General features: G+C 43.6%; 1 pseudogene; it reads right to left on the reverse strand.

Annotated features, from left to right (window-relative positions):
- Positions 1-865: 865 nt before the first annotated feature.
- Positions 866-1,296, reverse strand: LOC129685204 (60S acidic ribosomal protein P1-like; annotated as a pseudogene).
- Positions 1,297-14,386: the final 13,090 nt, after the last annotated feature.

The raw sequence follows: 14,386 nt of genomic DNA on the forward strand, positions 1-14,386 counted from the left end.
CTAGGGATGGGTTAGAGGTCTCAGATGTTCAAACCAGGCCCACTCTCTTTCTGCTGCCTGCTAATCTAGATGTAGAACTTTCAGCTACCTCTCCAGCACCATGTCTTCCTGCACACTGCCATGCTTCGATAATAGACTAAAGCTCTGAACTGTGAGCCAGCCCCAATTAAATGTATCCTTGTAAGAGTTGCCATGGTCATGGTGTCTCTTCACAGCAATACAATCCTGAGAGAGGAGGTGTTCTTTTTTAGTTCCACAATACTTTATAAAGGCCTCTGGCCAACTGAATCATCTATGATTCTGAGTTATCAATCAATCCGTGCCAAGGCAGAAAAAAAAATAGCTGCTGCATTCATGTGGAGGTCAGGTAACAACTTGCAGGAGTCAGTCATCTTCCGCTGTGGGCTCCAGGGACTGAATTAAAAACCTCAGTCTTCACTGGTACACTGGTTAGTTTTTGTTGTTGTTTGAACATGACACAAACTAGAGTCATCTGGGAAGAAGGAACCTCAGCTGAAAAAAAAATTCCACCAGACAGGCCTGTAGGCAAGCCTATGGGACGTATTCTTAATTAATGATTGATGTGAGAGGGCTTGGGGCTGGAGAGGTGACTCAATGGTGAGGAGCACATACTGTTCTTGCAAAGAACTGAGCTCAATTCCCAGCACCCATATCAGGTGCTGTTCATATCAGGCAGTTCACAACTGATTTTATTTTAACACAAGCTCCAGGTGATCTGATATCCCTCTGCCTCCCCTACTCCCCAGCCCACCCCAGTGCACAACACACAAATAAGTAACTTTTTTTTTTTTTTTTTTTTTTTTTACAGATTCAGCTTTTTATTGGATATGTTAACAAAAGAGGTTTAGTCAAAAAGACCAAAGCCATGTCATCCAGACTCCTCAGATTCTTCCTTCTTTGCTTCCACTTTCTTCTCAGCTGGGGCAGCAGTGGTGGCTGGCGAAGGACCTCCTGCTGGTGCAGCTCCAGCTGCTGGAACTGGTCCACCAGCCTCTACATTGCAGATGAGGCTCCCAATGTTGACACTGGCCAGGGCCTTTGCAAACAAGCCGGGCAAGAATGGTTCAACGTTGACACACCGGCTGCTTTAATGAGGGCATAGATCTTATCCACTGTGACCATCACCTCATCTTGAAGGATGAGGGCAGAGTAGATGCAGGCAAGCTCAGAGACTGAGGTGATGTTGTGGATTGCCAGCAAGGTGCTAGTTGCTGGATGAAGTGAGGACCTCACCCCAACAGAGGCCTTAGCTCCCTGGGAAGGACAAAGTATCATGGTGGCAGCTAAGGAAAAGCAGTAACAATTTTTCTGCCTGCCCCTGCCTCCCACATGCTGGGATTAAAGTCATGCACCACCACTGCAGGACTAAGGAACAATTAAAATTTAAAAGGAGGGGGGAGCCCACAGCCAGCAGTGTCAGCTTTGGTAGGTAGTTGTGGGTGGCATCAGAAATCAGGGTAAGCAAGCCATGCAGTGTAGTTGAGTTCCTGCAGTTCAGTTTGTGGAGTTCAGAAGCAGTTTTTCCAAGCAGAGCAATTGAGTGAGAAGTGGAGAGAAGCCAGTTTGAATCAGTCATCTTGGAGCAGAGTTTTGAGACAGAACAGCTGAGCTCAACCAGCCAGCTAGTGTTCAGAAAGAACTGGAAAGGGTGAGCTTATTCAGCATTAAATCTCAGAGGCTGAAAACTTTCTAGGCCTAGGTTAGCAGAGGAGCCTGGAAGCTTAACCCTTCAAAGGTCTGGGCTTGCAAAAGATTAGATTGTATGGAGGCTAGAAGCATCCAGGCCTAGGGATAGTTAGATAGAAACAGAAATGCTCTGGGCTCAGCCTGAGACATGTATTTGTCTTTTTTTTTTCTTTTTGTTTTTTTGTTTTGTTTTGTTTGGGTTTGGTTTTTTCCAGACAGGATTTCTTCGTGTGGCCTTGGCTGTCCTAGACTGGCTTTGTAGACCAGGCTGGTCTTGAACTCACAGAGGCCTGCCTTTGCCTCCCTGAGTGCTGGGATTACAGGTGTGCATCATTGCGCCCGGCTTTACATGTATTTGTAAAGCTTAGATACAGGTCTCATCTCATCCCCTCATCTGAGGAAAAAATAAAATAAGTTTAAAGTTTACACTTGAACTCCTATACAGCAGAGAGTGACCTTCAGATGCTATCTCAAAGAAACAAACCAACAGGGCTGGAAAAATGGTTTATTTAAGAACACTTACTATTCCCAGAGGACCTAGGTTTGGATCCCAGCACATACTTGGTAGCTCACAACCTTCTGTAACTTCAGTACCAGGGAATCTGATGTCCTCTCTGGACTCCTTAAGCACCAGGCATACATACACAAAATACTCATACACATAAAATTAAAAATAAATTAAAATCCTTAAACAAATAAGGAATCAACCCTGATATATTATTTTTGGAGAACAATTGGCATAATCAATCTTAAAATGTTTATACCTGTTGGCTTAGTGCTGGGAGTATAGTCCTAAACTGGAGGCACAAGTCAGCTAAAACCAAGCACGGTATGTTTGCATCACTGTGAGTGCAAAGATCAAGACAGCATGGTTAAGAAATAAGGTGATAGAAAAAAATTTCCTGAAGCAGGCAAGGAGTACATGTGTTGCAGGATATTTGATCCCATTGTGAACCTTGAGATTGTGAACTGTAAAAACCTGTTTCTAATTGTGGTATGGCTCAGTGTTTGATCATAGAACTTTCTGTTTACTGTAAACAAGTACTTGTGGTTTTGGCTCAATTCTAGCACACACCTATAATCTAAGAGCTTTTTGTAAACAAGATTAAATAGGTCAAAAGGTGGAGCAAGAGCAACCAGTGGACAGGGATTAAACAGAAAGGAGGAACACTGAGGAGAAGAAAGGTATTTAAGACAGTGTAGAAGAGGAGAAAGAACTTTTTCCTTCTGGAATGTTGGCTGAGTAGGAAAGTCAGCTGGGTGCTTTCTCTGCCTCTCTGAGCTTGTAGGCCTTCATCCCAGCATGTGGCTCCTGAGTCTTTAATCTGAAAAAATTTAATGATTGAAATTTTCTTTCTTTATAACAATAGTTGGGGAGGATTGGGAGGAAAAGAGGGAGAGGGCTACAGCTGGGATATAAGTGAATGTATAAAATTATTTAAAAATAAAAAAATATTAAAAAAAATAAAAGAATCAGTTTTAAAAAAACAAAACAAAACAAAAAAAAAACAATAGTCACTTCTCCAGCCCACTCCTTTTATTACTAATTTTGTGTTGTTTTCGAATGTAGCCCTGGCTGACCTGGGACTCAATATGTAGAGCAGGCTGGCCTCAAACACATAGAGCTCTGTTGTAGTAAATTAAATTAATGTTGGGTTTATAATGTTTATTATTATTATTTGTCCTATGAGTATCACGGCAGTATTTATTTAACCTGCTATCACAATTAATAAGGCACAGGCACATGTTAGATTGTATTATTGCTTTATTTATCTTGGGCTGAGCAGAGATTTCACCTACACTGTCTCAATAACCTCACCATCCACCTCCCAGCCCCCATCCAATGCCATCTACCTTAACTATTATGGATCGACTATCTTCTATCCATAATCTTATAAATACTTGCTTGTATTCTTCATGTGGGCTTTTCCAGGACATTATTGAAGCCCTTCCTCCCAGCCTATGTGGTTTCTTCTCCATGCTAACCGGTCATGGCGTCCTCCTTCCTCCTCTCTTCCTGTCTTGTCTCTTTTCTGTTATTCTCCTGCACCCAAAGCCCAGAACCTTAGCCATGCCTCCCCCCATTCTCCCTGCCCAGGTTTTAGGCCTTTAATCAACCAATCAGGTATAATGTTTTAGGCAGATTTACACAACAAGGATCTCGGCAGTAACCAGATCTTGAGGGCCAGTAATTAGCATCAAAATACAAGCATCAGACCAACCCCCAACAGAGCTCTACCTGCCACTGCCTTCCTAGTGCTGGGATTAAAGGGATGTGCCGCTGTGATTGGCTACTATCTATGTGTTTGTTTGCTTACTGATACAAGTAGAGGTGGCCCAGTGTTGGCCTGAGCCTCCCAGCAACTGAATCTGGGCCCTACTCAGCTTTCTCTCTGCCGTACACCAGTTTGTTTTGTTCCCCCATTTACTTTTTTTTAATTTTAAAAACTGTTTACACAATATAGTTTGATCAACCAGCAGTAGTGACAAACAGCTTTAATCCAAGTACTCAGGAGGCAGAAGCAGATGGGTCTCTGTGAGTGTGAGGCCAGCATGGTCTACAGAGCTAGTACTAGGACAGCCAGGACTATACAGAGAAACCCTGTCTTGAAAAACCAAAACAGCCAAAAACCTATGTATTTTGATCATATTCTCTTCCCAGATCACCCATTTCCTACCCACTTGTTTTTGTTTTTTCTTCCTCTTAAAAACAACAACAAAAAACAAAATAAAATTAAATGAATCACCAAAACAAAACAAACAAAAGCACACACACACACCAAAGAAACAAAATAAAACAACATGGAAGCTATTATATGTTGACCAACTACTTCTAAGCTTTGGGGTGTGGTTGGTTGAGAGAAAACTGATTTTCCTGCACCGAGCAGTAGTCAGTGCTGGGATTGTGTCTGGGATTGTGCATGTCTCGTGCATGCTGTCACAGTCTCCCTGAGTCCCTATATGCCTCAGCCCTGCTGTGTCTAGAAAACGCTGCTTCCTTGGATTCTCCCATCACCTCAGGCCCTCACCAACTTCCATCTCCTCTTCTGCACAGATTGCTGAGCCTATGAACATGTTTAAGTAAAGAGATGGACAAGAAAGACTCTGACCCGATTTAAAGCTGGCAAAAAAAAAAAAAAAAAAAAAGGCATGCCAAATAAGAGTAGACATACCAGCTTTTGTCCTGAATTATAGTCACTCTTCGGGCATCTGCAAGCCCAAGTGAAGTGCTTCTAACAATGGTGTCATTTCATTCCTACTATAGTATTCTTACTTCTGGATATGTGTCTTGTAGCACTAGAGTCTTGTAACTACAGAGTCTTCCCTAGGAGGTCTTACATGCTTTAAATCAACATCTAAATATGAAGCTGCTTCTTACATAGCCAAAGGCCAGGTCTAGGAATCAAGGGGTAGAAACAACAGTGATCGATTAGTCATACAGAAATTTGACCTACTGCTTGGCTTGTCCAGAAACAAGGTTTATACAGGAAACAACAATGATCCCATTGAACTAGAAGTTAAGACTGCCACTGAATCAAGAGGAAAATAAGGGAGTCACAGTACTAGCCGATCCTGATGACCAAGGGGAAATTGTGCTTCTCCTATACAGTGTCAATTAGCATGGTTATGACTATGTCTAGAATACAGATGAGAGATAGATAGATAGATAGATAGATAGATAGATGATAGATAGATAGATAGATAGATAGATAGATAGATAGATAGATGCTGGATAGATAGATAAATCATAGAGATAGATAGATAAATAGATGGATAGACAGACAGATAAATAGATTGATTGATAAAGGGGGCTGGAAAAATGCTTCAGTAATTAAAAGAGCTAAGTTTTATTCCTGTTAGGTCTAAAGCACACCCTCAAAATGGCAGTGCTATTGACAATGTCCTAAACAGAAGGACTCTGACCGAGTAAACAGAGTAGTTATTGAGTAAACAGAAGCCTAGATTTAGCATTCATTGGGGATGTCGAAAGGAAAGGCAATGTGAGTTTACCAGAAAAACCACTATCTTGCTTATTCATCCCCAAAGGCCAACTCCCTCAGGCAAGGGCATTTAGTTCCTAACAGCCCGCAGTAGTTGAAAGACCACCTTTTCTGTTTGTTTGCTTTTTTGTTTTTTTTGGGACAGAGCTTCTCTGTGTAGCCCTGGCTGTCCTGGCTGGGATTACAGGTGTGTGCCACCGCCACCCGGCAAAAGACCCTCACCCTGCCAACCAACATATAAAATCCCCTCGCTTGCCGCCAAGCTTCTGTCCTCTATTTGTGGAGGCACAGTGGCAATTTGTTTCCCCAATAAACTTTTCTTTCCACCCACGGAGTGGTCCAGCTCAGTGGTTCCAGGGTACCCAGTTCCCAGCACCCATTTCAGTGCAGAACTATCTGTAACTCCAGCTCCAGGAGAAGCTGACTTCTGTAGCTTTTAAGGGCACACCCACTCATGTGCATATACTGCCACACAGATACGGACATGTATACATAATTTAAAATAATAAAAATAAATCTAGATGGCAGAGATAAGTATCTCTCTTCCCCACATCCCCAAGGCTGTGTTTCAACCTTAGATTGGTTAAGAGCTCAGTGGTTAAGAGCACTGACTTCTCTTTAGAGGACCAGCGTTCCATTTCCAGTGATGAGAGAGTGAGAGAGAAAAAAAATGTTTAAGGGAATGTAGTCATGAGGAAATTAAATTATTTTAAACTATGGGGAAAATTGTATTATTGTTGTTATTCATTTTATGCATGTGGCTATTTTGATTGTGTGTATGTCTGTGCACCATTTGTATGTGTGGTGCCCACAGAGGTCAGAGGGAAGTGTTGGGTCCCTGGGACCTTAGCTACAGTTAGTTGTAATCCACCTCTGGGTCCTGGGCTGGAACCCTGGGACCCTGGAAGAGCAGTCAGCGCTCTTACCTGCTGAGCCGTCCCTCCAGCCCTGAAAATTGTTTATAATGATAGAAAGAGAAACAGTTAATTACAGAAGAAAAGGCATTCTTAGGGTTGGAAGTGAGCTAGTGTGCTGTGAAAAGATTGATAATTCGAAAGCCAACAATAGGGATTTTTTTGTTTGTGGTTTTATTTCCCCCAGATAAACAGGAGGCTGGGCCAGTGGTGGACTCCAGCCCTGACTCTCACAGGCAAGCATAGGTCTTCAGCAGACCACTGGGTGTCTGAGCCCATTGTAGGTAGGGCAATGTGTGGGAGGCAGTGAAAGCAAAGCAGGATATAGCTGGTCCACCACAGTGTATCCACTGGCCACCAGCAGTGGATGTGCCTTAGTAATGGAGGACAGAAAAATAGAGAATCACACTGTCTTCCATGTCTGATGTAGAACTTGGTGTTGGAGTTACACGAGCTCCAGTTAATGCAGGAAAATGTGATGAACGAGGACTGCTACTGGTATACAGACACGAAAGAGAATAGACTCAAACTCAAACTCATCTGTACACACTTGTTTTGTTTTGTTTTGTTTTTTGAGGCAGGGCTTCTCTGTATAGCCTTGGCTGTCCTGGACTCAATTTGTAGCCCAGGCTGGCCTCAGTTCAGTTCACAGAGACACGCCTGCCTCTGTCACCCCAAGTGTTTGGATTACAGGCATGAGCCACCAAGCCCTGCCACATTCACATTTTGTTTATTTATTTAGAGACATGATCCCACATAGCCCAGCCTGGCTTCTAACTCCCTATGTAAGAGGCTGGCATTCAACTCCTGAACTGCTAATTCTCCTGCCTGTAACTCTCCAGAGCTGGTATTTCAAATGTTTGCCAGTTAGTTATCCTGGATACATACCCCTTTTTGCTTTTGGTGGCTTTTTTTTTTTCCCTCTTTTTTGAGATAAAGATTTATGTAGTCCAGGCTGGCCTCAGTCTCTCTTTTCAAGACAGCGTTTCTCAGTGTGGCCTTGGCTGTCTTAGACTCGCCTTGTCGACCAGGCTGGCCTGGAACTCACAGAGATATGCCTGCCTCTGCCTCCCCAAGAGCTGCGATTACAGGTGTGTGCTACCAAACCCTGCTGGCCTCAATCTCTTGACTCTCCTGCTTCCATGAGTGCTGGGGTAACAACAGTGTACCATCACCCTCGGTTTTCCATGTCTACTTTTTTAAATTAAAGTAACCATTTTAGTTATTTGTGAGTACCACAGTGAGTAGATGGAAATCTGAGGACAACTTGAAGGAGTCAGTTCTCCCCTTCTACCTATGAATCCTAGGGATGGAATGCACGTTATCAGGCTTGGTGGCAAATGCCTTTACTCATGGCATCATCTTGCCCAAGCCATTACATGACCATTTTCAGAAAATACATTTCTCTGATAGAAAACGATTTGGAAGATTTGTAGTACTTGAAGTATTTGTAGTAAGTCCAGAAAGCTATCACGGCAACTTTCACACTATAATCATAAAGATAAAGTAGCTAGAGGTATGTGTGATTAAAACAAGAGAAAGAAAAGGACTGTCTTACAAAATACATAATCTTAGAATATTCCTCAATAACCAATAGACATTCTGTGTGTGTAAGCATTCGTGCACATGCACATTCAGGACACGTGTCAAAGGGTTCCTATGGAGGTCAAACTGAAGGTCAGTTTTGTCCTTCCACCACATAGGTCAACTGCCAGGCCCCATGTGGCAAGCACCTTTACCTGCTGACACATCTGGGTCTTGAAGAGCTTCTGACAGCCCAGAGCTTTTTCTGTAGGCAGCAGCACACAAAAAGCCTGTGGTGGTGGCACTAGGCCTGTATTATTAGCATTGAGGAGGGAGAAGAGGAAGATCAGAGGTTTAACGTCATCCCTAGCTACGAGTTCCAGGCTATCCTGGGATATATGAGACCCTTTCTCAAACGAACACAACAAATAAGCAAACACAAAGTATAAAAGTTTTAACTCATTTCTCACATAGCAGTGAGATTGGCAGTGAGATTGTTTACTTACTGTAAACAAGGAACCTCCGTCACTCAGAAACCTGGGGCTGGGTTTATCTCAGCGGCAGACTGCTTGTTTATTGTACATGGCGCCCTGCACTGGGTCCCTCCTGCAGCTAAATCAGTCAATCAATCAATCAATCAATCAATCTCACAAAGTCTAATTGTCTGTACAATTAAATCCTACCAGTGTGTGTTGTTCCAAGTCAAACATAAATATAATCTGTAGTCTCAAAAGAGTTGATGTTATGCAGCCAGGTGTGGTGGCACACCCCTGTAATCCCTGCACCCGGGAGGCAGAGGCAGGTGGATCTCTGTGAGTTCAAGGCCAGCCTGGTCTACATATCCAGTCCAGGACAGCCAGGGCCACCCAGAGAAGCCCTGTTTAACGCGGTAGACCGTACCCTTCTGCAGACCAGAGTTCATTTGCTATCTGGCTGTAAGACTGAGCTGGGGTTGTCAGGCTTAGCAGCAAGCATCTTTACCGATCAATTCGGCTTCTGCTCTTTACTGTTGTTCCTAGTTCTGTTTTGCTTCTGTGGTGCTGAGGGCAGAACTGAAGGTTTGGGGAGCAGGGAAAGCACTCCACCACTAAGTCAGGTTTCAAGACCTTTTCATCTCATTTATTTATTCAGAGATCTCATCCAGGATGTTATGTAGCCCAAGGTGGCATCAAGTTTACCAAGAATAATCTTGAATTCCTAATCTTCCTGCGTTCACCTTCAGAGCTCTGGGAGGGCAGACCATTGCCACAGTTTGTCTGTTTGGATTACTTTAACAGACTCTCCTTTACCTAGCCAGAATGGCCTGGCACAGTGACCTTGCTGCCTTGGTCTCCAGTGTGCCAGGATTACAGGAACCCAACTATGTTCATCTTAAATATGCAGTGCCCTTTGGTCTCAGACGCATTCTCAAGTTAGGCAAAGTAATTATATTCCCATGCCACAAAGACCTCTGAAGTCACTGCATCTCATAATGGACTCCTTTCTATGAAATACTATAAACCTTGCTTTTGGGATAAGGAATTAAAATCTTTTTACCGTCTCACTTTCACTTTTTTTTTTTTTTTTGAGGCTGGGTTTCTCTGTGTAGCTCTGGATATCCTGGACTTTATAGATCAGGCTCACCTCAAACTCACAGAGATCTGCCTGCCTCTGCCTCCATTGAGTGCTGGGACTAAAGGTGTGTGCCACCACACCGGGCTTACCTCCCTCATCTTTTAAGACTTTTATACAAAGATTTTAATATTCCCTACCCAGTAAATCTTTGTTTTCCCAAAGGCCCACTATTTAATTCTCTGAATTTGATGGCGGGGAACAGTGACCCCTTTCTAATTCTTCATTTCCTGTTAATTTTTTTCTTACTAGCCAATGGAATAGAATTGTGAGGTCTGATGGAAGTCAGTGGGGGAAAAGCTACAGCTACTATCTAAATTAGAATAAAAGACAAATGCACTTTCTGTCCCTGCCTAGAGAGTACTGGGATAAAGGCTGCCACCATGTCCACCTCACATTTTATAGAATTTCTTATTTTCCTGACAAATCCAAGCCAAAGTTAATGGCTTCTTCCACCTGGCTCAAAGGGACAGACCTCCTCTAGTACAGTCGCTTCTGCTGGATGTACATATGAAATTTTCTGAGACAGACTATAGGTACCTTCTGGGCTGGGTTTTTCCTCTTTTTGGAAAAACACAACACGACAATGGCATCGATTTATTTTACTTTGTCAACAAAACAGACTTATCTTTGCACTAAACTAACAGCTTAGACTTTGTCCAGTGAAAACAGGCTGTGACACCCTGAACAGTCCGGTGTATGTCGACACATATCTTGGACTCCTAATGCAGGACTTGGGATCCCTGTTGAGACTGTGGGTTCAAAGACCATCTCATTGTCTTGTTTGTTTTGCTTGTTCCACTTCCTCCCTTCACATGTTCATTGGACATATCACCTTATACGTATGGAAGTTTCAACTGCAATATGTTGCTGTGCCATGTCCGCTGTGCACAATGAGGCCAGAACAGTGTTACATTTCCTGAATCTGGAGTTACAGAGTTGTGAGCTGCCGTGTGGGTGCTGACTCAAACCTGGGTCCTGTGGAAGAGCAGCCATGCTCCTAACTGCTGAGCCATCTCTCCAGCCCTCATGTCACCTTTCTTAATTCTGCTTTCACTACTTTCGGCTCACCATACGTATAGTTTACAACAGAATAAGAAAGTGTTGAGGGTTGTTCTGATGCTGGTCCTCAATATCTGGTTAAACTTATCCTTGTGTAAGCCTATCCTTGTTGTGTAAACCTGCCTAACTCATTATATCTGAGTGGTTAATTAAACAGCAGGGCAGAATGGGGTAGGCATGGCCAAGGTTTCTGGGCTTGGAGAGGAGAATAACTGGACACAGACAGATGGGAAGGGAGGAGGAAGGAAGACACTAAGATGGGTTATCCTGGAGAAGAAACCACATGGGGCCAGGAGGAGGTACTCCAATAAAGGCATGAAAAAGCCCAGATAAAGGATACAAGCAAGCATTTATAAGATTATGGATAGATGATAGGATGGTTAATGAGGATGGCATTGAATGGGGGCTGGGAGATGGATGGTGAGGTTCTTGAGACAGTGTAAGTAAAATATCTGCCCAGGCCAAGAGAAATAAGGCAATTATAAATCTAACAGGTGTCTGTGTCTTATTATTTGTGATAGTGGGTTAGATAATACCACCGTGATAATCATAGGGCAAATAATAAACATTATATAGCCCAATACTTTTTTTTTTTTACAACACCAGAAAGAACAGAGGGATTTTCTTTCTCAGTGTGATATGCAGAACTTGGGATATGTATATAAAAAATATTATAATACTGACTTAAATCAAATTTCCCTAATGTTTTAGTTAGGGTTTCTTTTGCACTGAAGAGACACCATGACCATAGCAACTCTTAGAAGGAAAACATTTAATTGGGGCTGGCTTACAGCTCCGAGGTTTAGTCCGTTATCATGATGACAAGAAACATAGCAGCACACAGACATACATGGTGCTGGAGAGGTAGCTGATTGCGCTACATGCAGGTTTTAAGACAGCAGGAAGAGAGTGAGACACTGGACCTGATTTCAGCATCTCGGACCTCCAAGCTATCTCCTGTTGGCGTCCTCCAATAAGGCCACACCTCCTCCAACAAGGGCACAGCTCCTAATAGTTGGCACATTCTGTTGGCCTATAGGGGGCATTTTCATTCAAACCACCACACCTGACATACCAAAAATGTATTTTCAAAGAAAATCTTATTTTCATACAGACCAAGTTGGCTAGTGAGACTAGACATATGTGTGAGCCTGGGGTTTGACTGAGACCCTGCCTCACTGAATGTGGTGGAAGAGTGATGGAGGACGATTCCCAACATGACATAGGTGGGCCTCCATATGCAGGCACATCCTCCCATGTCTCAGTTACTTTTCAGTTCTGTGAAGAGACGCCACGACCGAGGAAAGTTATGTTTAAAAGTGTTAATTGGGGGCTTGCTTATAATTTCAGAAGATGAGTTGGTGACCGTCACGCAGGGTGCAAGGCAGCAGGCAGGTACATATGGCACTGAGCAGTGGTTCTGAGCGAGACTGGGCCTGGCTTGGGCTTCTGAAGCCTGAAAGCCTACCAGAGTGACATACCTTCCCCCAACAAAGCCATACCTCCTGATCCTTCCCAAAATAGTCCCACCCACTAGGGACCAAGCATTCAAATATATGAGCCTATGGGGACCATTCTCATTCAAACCACTACAAGGAGCACTCCCCAACCCCTCTACATGTGTGTCCACATACTGAAAAACACACACACACATATACACAAATACACATGTAATATACACATACTTATATACATCCATATTGTAGGGAGCCAGGCACTGTGGCACATACTGTAACCATACTTGGGATGCTTAGACAGAAGAATAGAAAGTTTAAGGCCAGCTTGAAAAACAAAAACAGTACATTTTTTTTCAAGACAGAGTTTCTCTGTATAGACTTGACTGTTCTGGACTAGCTTTGTAGACCAGGCTGGCCTCCAACTCACAGAGATCCACCTCCCTCTGCCTCCTCAGCGCTTGGATTACAGGTGTGCGCCACTGCGACTGGCTAAAAATAGTACTTCTCAAGGAAGAAAAGCTAAGCATGGTGGTTTATGTCTGTAACCCTAGCTTGCAGGAGGCTGAGGCCAGGGCGTACAGGAATTCAAGGCTAACCTGGCCTACAGTACTAGCCTGTCTAAAAACAAGACAAAACAAAAAAAGGGACTTTGAACTCAGATGGTAGAGGGGTTGCTCGGCACACATGAAGCCTTAGGTCTGACCCTCAGCACTGCATTAGTTCAGCTACATGGCTTCCACCACAGCAATAGAGACACAAATAAAAGAGGATCCAAATCCTCCGTGGCTACACAGAATATTTGAGTCTAATCTGGGCTAGAGAACTGGGGTTGGGTGAGATAAGAAGAAAAAGAATGGGGAAGAAAAAAAGAAAGGTTAAAAAAAATGTGAGTCAGGTTATAGCTAAGTGATAATGTTTTCCATGGAAGAAAATTTAGGTTTGATCAGTAGCACTGAAAAAAAAATATTTTAAGGCTAAGGGCATACATGGCTGACTGGTAAAGACCTTGCTCGCCTGCAACACAAAAATAAGCAACTATGAACAATCTTCCAAGAGGGCCTTTACTCTATTTCCACAGAGACGGTGATCTGTGGAATGGATCTGAGGGTAAGCCTGGGATGTCAGTATGCAGGACAACTTACAAAATAAACCTGCATCATGGTCCAGTGTGTCATGAAATGTGCTGAAGACACCAAGACCCCAGTCCCACTCAGCGTGAGCCAGGAGATCCTCAAAGGATTCCAGACTCTTGTTCAGTGGACTCCTGGGTCTTCCAGAGCATTGTGAGGCAAGACAGAACTAGAACTAGAGACTCAAAAGAGGAATCTGCCACAGCCCTACCTACCCTTCATAATGTGTTCATCTCTGAAGGGAGAAGCCTAGTCAAGAAAAATGGGACTGCCTTTCCCAAGGTGGTATTAGGGGTTAGTTGTGGTGCTGATTTGGGATGGTGGCACAACATTTCAACCTGGAAAACAAATCTTCTTGTAGGCAGAACTGAAGATGGGCCAACACAGTTCCCTGGAGGTATGAGGCCTGCAGCCTGAAGGGACCAGCAGGTAACTGGGCACCACAACCTGAGGCCAGTCAGTCTCAAGCAAGAGCAGCATCCCCTTCCTCCAAAGGTTTATTGGCCTGAGGAAAGTGGAAGCACTCACATTCCCTCAGGATCTTTAGAAAACAGGTGAAAGTGATCCTACCCCTTCCTCCTTTGTTTGCTAGTCCAAACTGGACTGACACGTCAAAAATGACCACTCTCTTTTCTGTGGTTCAAGATCTAACTCCTTAATGGAGACAGTGCCTGAGCTCCAAGAGAAGGGCAGGCAACGACATGAATTATCACATTGGGTCTATTTCCTGAAACACAAGGACAGTGTGACTTTGACAACAGATCTTGGGGACCTAAAGAGAGTGATGTTACATGGAAAGAAAAGTGACTTGTTAGTCTCTGTAAAGCACCCTTTAATTCCACACTGGGGAGGCAGAGGCCAGCCTGATCTTCATAACATAGTGAGTTCCAGGCCAGCCAACCCTGCATACTAAGACCTTGTGTTGAGGAAAAAGAGGAGGAGGAGGAGGAGGAGGAGGAGGAGGAGGAGGAGGAGGAGGA

The sequence above is a fragment of the Psammomys obesus genome, unplaced genomic scaffold (genome assembly GCF_907164565.1).
Source record: "Psammomys obesus unplaced genomic scaffold, mPsaObe1.curated_primary_1811, whole genome shotgun sequence".
Classification (NCBI taxonomy): domain Eukaryota; kingdom Metazoa; phylum Chordata; class Mammalia; order Rodentia; family Muridae; genus Psammomys; species Psammomys obesus.